Source organism: Haematobia irritans, chromosome 2 (assembly GCF_050003625.1).
Source record: "Haematobia irritans isolate KBUSLIRL chromosome 2, ASM5000362v1, whole genome shotgun sequence".
In the NCBI taxonomy this organism is placed as follows: domain Eukaryota; kingdom Metazoa; phylum Arthropoda; class Insecta; order Diptera; family Muscidae; genus Haematobia; species Haematobia irritans.
The window spans coordinates 95,558,189-95,564,188 of record NC_134398.1 but is presented as its reverse complement, the minus strand read 5'-3'; positions in this window follow the sequence as shown (position 1 = coordinate 95,564,188).

The window sequence follows — 6,000 nt, the reverse complement described above, 5'->3', positions numbered from 1 at the left end:
TCGGGATGGTGCGTTTTCAGTTTGGAGTACGTTCGGTTGATTGTTTGTTCTGGGAGGATAGTGGGTTTTATAGATTTGTTTGTAAATAGTGCAACCTTTGTAATTTGCTGGATGATTTCCATTGCATAAGGCACATTTTACCTCATCTGCCCAGTTTTTACGATGACATGATTTAGATTCATGTTCTCCCGCACATTTAATGCAGATGGATTTTCGTTTGCAGTATTTTTTTGTGTGTCCGTATTGTTGACAATTTGAACATTGTGGAACAGTCTTTTTTGGACGAGGTGGTTCGAAAGATACCACGCTCGAAACTAGACGGGTTACTGAGTAAATCTCTTTGTTGTTGGGTTTAGTAGATAACTCGATTTCAAAGAGTGGGAGAGGCTCCTTAGTACGCTGATGTTTAATGTTCCAAATGTTTACTACATCATGGCCATGGCTGGAAAGTTCGTCCTTAAGCATTTGCGTATCTACAGTGGAGTGCATATTTCTCAGGATAACTTTAAACCCTCTTTCATGTTTTGGTCGGTAAGTATGATACTCAGTATTTTTCTTATCTAGCTCTTCTACAAATTTTTTATACGTGTCATGAGTCTTTGACATTATTTTGACTTGTTCGTTTCGCAGAACTTTAATTTCAAACTGTTGTGGAACACACTCATTTAGCAGAGACATTAATGGCTGGATGTTAGAAACTTTATCAACAAAGATAGATGGTGGTTTTACATTTTGATCCAAAGTATTAGTATTAGTAATTTCTTCTGTTTCAGTTTGAGAACTCAAAGCCGCAAATCGGTTTGACTGCGTGTTCGAATTAGGTTCTTTGCTAAGCCAATATTTATTCACAATTGCTTGTTTCTTGTTAGCACTTGAATTATTAGGACTAGCTCTGGGGCGTTTTTTGCGTTTAGCAATTTGCCACTCATTATTTGGAGTTGTATTTTGAGTTATTGTTTGATTACAGTCTATTGAGGTTACATCAAAGCATCCAACTTCTCTGTTGAGTTCATCTTCATCAGTTTCAAATGATTGATTATTCAGTTTCGACTTCAACAATTCAATATCTCTTTGCAATTGCAAACAAAGTATCTCATACTTTTGGTTTTTTTCAGTAAGCTCAGCATTTGCCTTTTCAAGTTGTTGCAGCTTGTTGATTCTCAGTGAACCAATGCTGTTTCTGGGTGTCATGACTGTATTCTCAGCCATTTGTTCTCCAACCATACTAATATAATTAGTCAATCATGCAGTACTAGTGCGTATTGTGAGTACGCACCATCATTAACTGCATTACCGACACCGTATATTGTATAGTACTATTTGGAGCAACTCTGTTGATCTCAACCACTATTTGAGAGACAAGACCAGCTGATACTGTCAGAATTTGTGATCAATATTCAGCAGCACAAGTGATTTTGCCGTCTCTATCTGGCTTTGAGTGTTTTTTAATAGTTTTCTTTTAAGATTCTTCAAATCTTAAATGTGTTAAATTAAAAATATTACACTTACTCAGTGTCACAAGTGAAATTTTTTTCAATGAGAGGATGCTGTGGATATGCCAATTTTAATCCAACACCCAATCAGATGGCCAAATTCAATGTAAACAAACGAAATTTTAGTTTTTCCTGGGAGCAACTATAAACACAGCCGTCGCAGTAGGAGTGCTAAAACGCCATATGGTAATATGTTAGAATATATTATGTTTGTGGCATGAATGTTTCATAAAAATCATATGTGCACGCACAGAAAAAAGATGTTTTGGCATGGTTGCCGCATCCATTTAATGCTTATTTAGAGTATGTAATTGTCGCGAAAACCATGTATTTTGTCTTTGTAAAAATAATTTTCGAGCGGAGAAAAATATATGTTGGCAATAAGCATTTAAATGGTTCTCAAATGCCGCAAACATGTTGTATTATTTAAATGATAGAATTTGACACCATTATATGGTCAGGAAAATCATGTACCTGACCATTCAATTTTTTTTTACTTTTTTGCAGTTACACACGATTTTCATTTTGCGCGTCAGTCGTGTGTTGATTGTTTCTTGGAATGGACGGAGAATACGGAATTATTGTGTTTTGTGTTAATTTATTTATTCAGAAATGGCACGTGGATTTATGTGAATACAAAAAAGGAAAGTGTAATTGAAAAGAATGTACCTGGTTTTTGTTCTGCATTTTGATATATGGTATAATTTATTTTTATTTGCAGTCACATCATGTCTGCGTTTGTACATTTGATGGGCACGAAGTAAATATGGAATGATTACTTATTGTTGAAATTGAACCAAACTAGTGTGTAAAAATATGTGATGTTTGCTTGCACGACATTATAAATACAAATAAACAATGAATTAGTTTATAAATAAATAAAAACAAATAAATAAAGTTGATTTTGTGTTTTCTTTTCTCAAGTGGCGTCCTTTTTTCGACGACGAAAAAAGTTTTTTCATAAAAATCAAAACATTTTAGGTTGTGACCATGTTCTTTTAACTAGAAGAAAAACATTTTTGACGAATAACATAACATTTTGGATCGTGACCATTGTCTTTTAATGGAAACAAATTTCTTTTTAACAATATAATAACATTTTAGACGAGGACAATTGTATTTTTCTTAGAACTATGTTCACTGAGCCAACATGGTTGCAGGTTAAAATGTTACATGGTCGCCGCAAAAATAGCTGCTATCATATTATTTTGCTCTTCGAATATGATTGTGACAATCATGTTTCTTCTCTGCGTGTGTGAATGCAAACATATATAAATTTACAAATTTCGACTAAACATACATATGTTGTGATATTTTATTAAAACCGACAGAGAGAGTAACATATATAGAAAAAATAGAGATGGAAACCGGGAGAGTTGACAAAAGATATCAACATAACACAGCGAAAGAATCAAAAGAGAACAATTTCTGTGAAACCGCTTGTATGTTGTTTCGGAAAACTGTTTTATGATAAGGCCAAAAATTTTATATGCTTAACTCGAAATATTATTTAATTTTTTATTATTTAATGGGCACAATTTTTGCTTGGTTCGTTAAAAGAAATCAGGGGTCTTCATAAAAATAACGAAAGGGCACTATACTCTTTTTAGAGTTGGGACAGTAAAATGAAATAAGGAGGAAATAGTGAAAAATTACACAGTAAAATGTATAAAAACAAAGTTTAGTTCCTCTTTATTAATAAGTAGTCCACGAGGAGTTGACGGACACCTTCAAATATAAAAGCGGGCATTAAGTTCGAGTTTTGCAGCTAAAACAATTTAAGAAGTTTATTTTCTTCAAAATGAGTTATTAAAGAAAAATTAAAGACATTTTAGATGGTGTTAAATGCTATTAAAAAACTGTTCACGCCTAAATAAATTTATGTTTATATTATAAAATTATTTATGTATGTTTATACTCGACTCCACGTTCTTCTTTTGTTAGAGTTTTTGAATTCCTTCCAAATTTTAAAGTTTTGTACCAAAAACAGTTTTTTGTTACAAAATTGTTATTTTTGCAATAAAAAAAATAATATTTTATCAAAAATCAGTCAATTTCGTTTATATCAAGCACTGTTACTGACTATAAATCTCTAATAACCCACATTTCGAAGTTTCATTATAAAAATTTAATATAGTATAAATATAAATGTGTAAATAAAAAAAAGTGTTCGGTCCGAGGCAGGGATTGAACCCACGACCCTTTGCATGCAAGGCAGACATGCTAACCACTGCTCCACGTGGCAAACAAATGTATTTTCTTTTAAATAATGTTATGTTTGCGTGGGCTCGTGGGCGCTGCAAACTATGCTATATAAATGTAACTTATAACGATAATTATCTACTGGTGACTATAACAGCTACGTAGCCCAGTGGATAGTGTGTTGGCTTACAAACTGTATGGTCCTCTGTTCTATTCTCCGTGCAGGCGAAAGGTAAAATTTTAAAAATTTATAAAAGTGAATAATTTCTTCAACATTATTTGTATTACAGAAAAAGGTGCCAAGAACTAAAATATTTTGTGGAAGTGACAACATAATAATTCCATGAACTAAAATAAAGTTAAATTGGCTTTAGTGAAATAGAGAGTTCCCTTTTTTTTGAGTGTATTCTCTTTCATTGGAAGGCTAAGAAGTTTCTGAACAGCCCTCGTATACAACACATACTTCGTACTTCCGTTGTAAAATCTATCAACAACAAAAAATAGACTCTGTCGACGCAGACACATGTACAAAAAAAGGTGCCAAGAACTAAAATATTTCGTGGAAGTGAAAATGACGAGTATGTTGGGGAATGAGTACAATCGTCTTTGGAAAATTTCTTCCAAGCATATAATATTTTTGGGCTCAAAATGCATCCAAACATATAATATGTTCACATAAAACAAACTTATTAATGTTTCGGCAGTATCCAATAATATATGTGCTTCCTGCAAAATATGTTTGGAACATATGTTAAGGAAGCGATTTTTTTTTTGAGGGTGTAATAGTTCAAAATTCACTCTTGGAAAATTTACTAATCATTTTTTTATAGATTTTTTGTTAAACAGATTTGAAAATGAGGCTGAGGCTACAATTCCTCTACTAGAGACGGGGCTGGAGGAATATTAAGAGGTATTTGACCTTGACGTAATATGATCATTTTTGACCATATTAAAATAATTTTTTTACCAATTAGAAATGTCAATCTTAATTATGTATTTTTCCTATTAATTGTTAAGTTTTCTGATGTTCCTTTGTAAAGTGTAAAACACTAATGTTGTTTTGTTTCAATAGCGGTTTTAAGGTACTGGAAAATTATAATTCTAACCCTCCTTAAGCATTCTAGAAACAATTGGAAAGACGTATGAAATGTTGTTTTTCAGTGCTTTTTAATGGTTGTAAAAGCGTTCGTTAAACCATCGGACAAGCGTATAAAATATTGTTTTCATGACGCTTTGACGCAAAGAAAAAAAACGTTTGGAAAACGTTTTTCTGTTGTTAGAGTTTTTTGAATTGCTTCGAAAATTTTCAACCTTTATCACCAAAAAAATTCGTTTGTTACAAAATTTTTATTTTTTCAATAAAAAAAAGTTATTTTTGAAACAACAACACAGTCCATTTCGTTTATATCAAACACTGTTCTTTTCTGACTTTAGATCTTTAATAAGACACATTTTTTAGTTCAAAATTTGCTATACTACAATGTAATGTTGAACATTTTTTTCAGAATCTTCCGCACATATCTGCAATATATGTAAAAAAAAAAACTAAAAAAACTTTGGTCGAAGCAGGGATCGAACCCACGACCCTTGGCATGCAAGTCGGACGTAGCAACCACTGCTCCACGGTGCCAAACTAAATGTTTGTTTCTGTTAAATAAACTTTGTTTATTCGGTTCGTGGGCGCCGCAAGCTATGCTATATAAATATAACTTATATGGATATTTATCTATTGATGACCATAACAGGTACATAGCTCAGTGGTTAGTGTGTTGGCTTACAAAGTGCATGGTCCGCGGTTCGATTCTCCGTCCAGGCGAAAGGTAAAAAAATTTTAAAAATTTATAAAATCGTATAATTTCTTCTACATTCTTGGTATTACAGGAAAAGGTGTTAAGAACTAAAAAACCTCGTGGATGTGAGAAAGATGTGAGGGAAAATGCAATTTGCAAGAAAACAATTTTTTTTTGAGTTTGTCTTTATGAAATTGTTTTTACATCCTGGAAAAGAATAAAGGTTTATCACAAAAAGTATATACTTTTCTTCCAAATGCACCTCCTTACAGCGAAAAGCAAATGAGAAACGAAATTTGTTTGTCTAAAATTTCGTTTGGGGGGAAAGAATTATTTTTTTGTGTGTATACACCGTGGAATGATGTTATCATTTTGGGGTTGTAACAACGCTCTTTCCCACCGTGTATCAACCGTTCAAAACGCTTTTCCGATGGTTTTTTTCTGACTGGGCTGGCTTACAACACAAAAATTTTTCAACAAGACAACGCACCAGCGCACAAGTGTTTTAACAATGG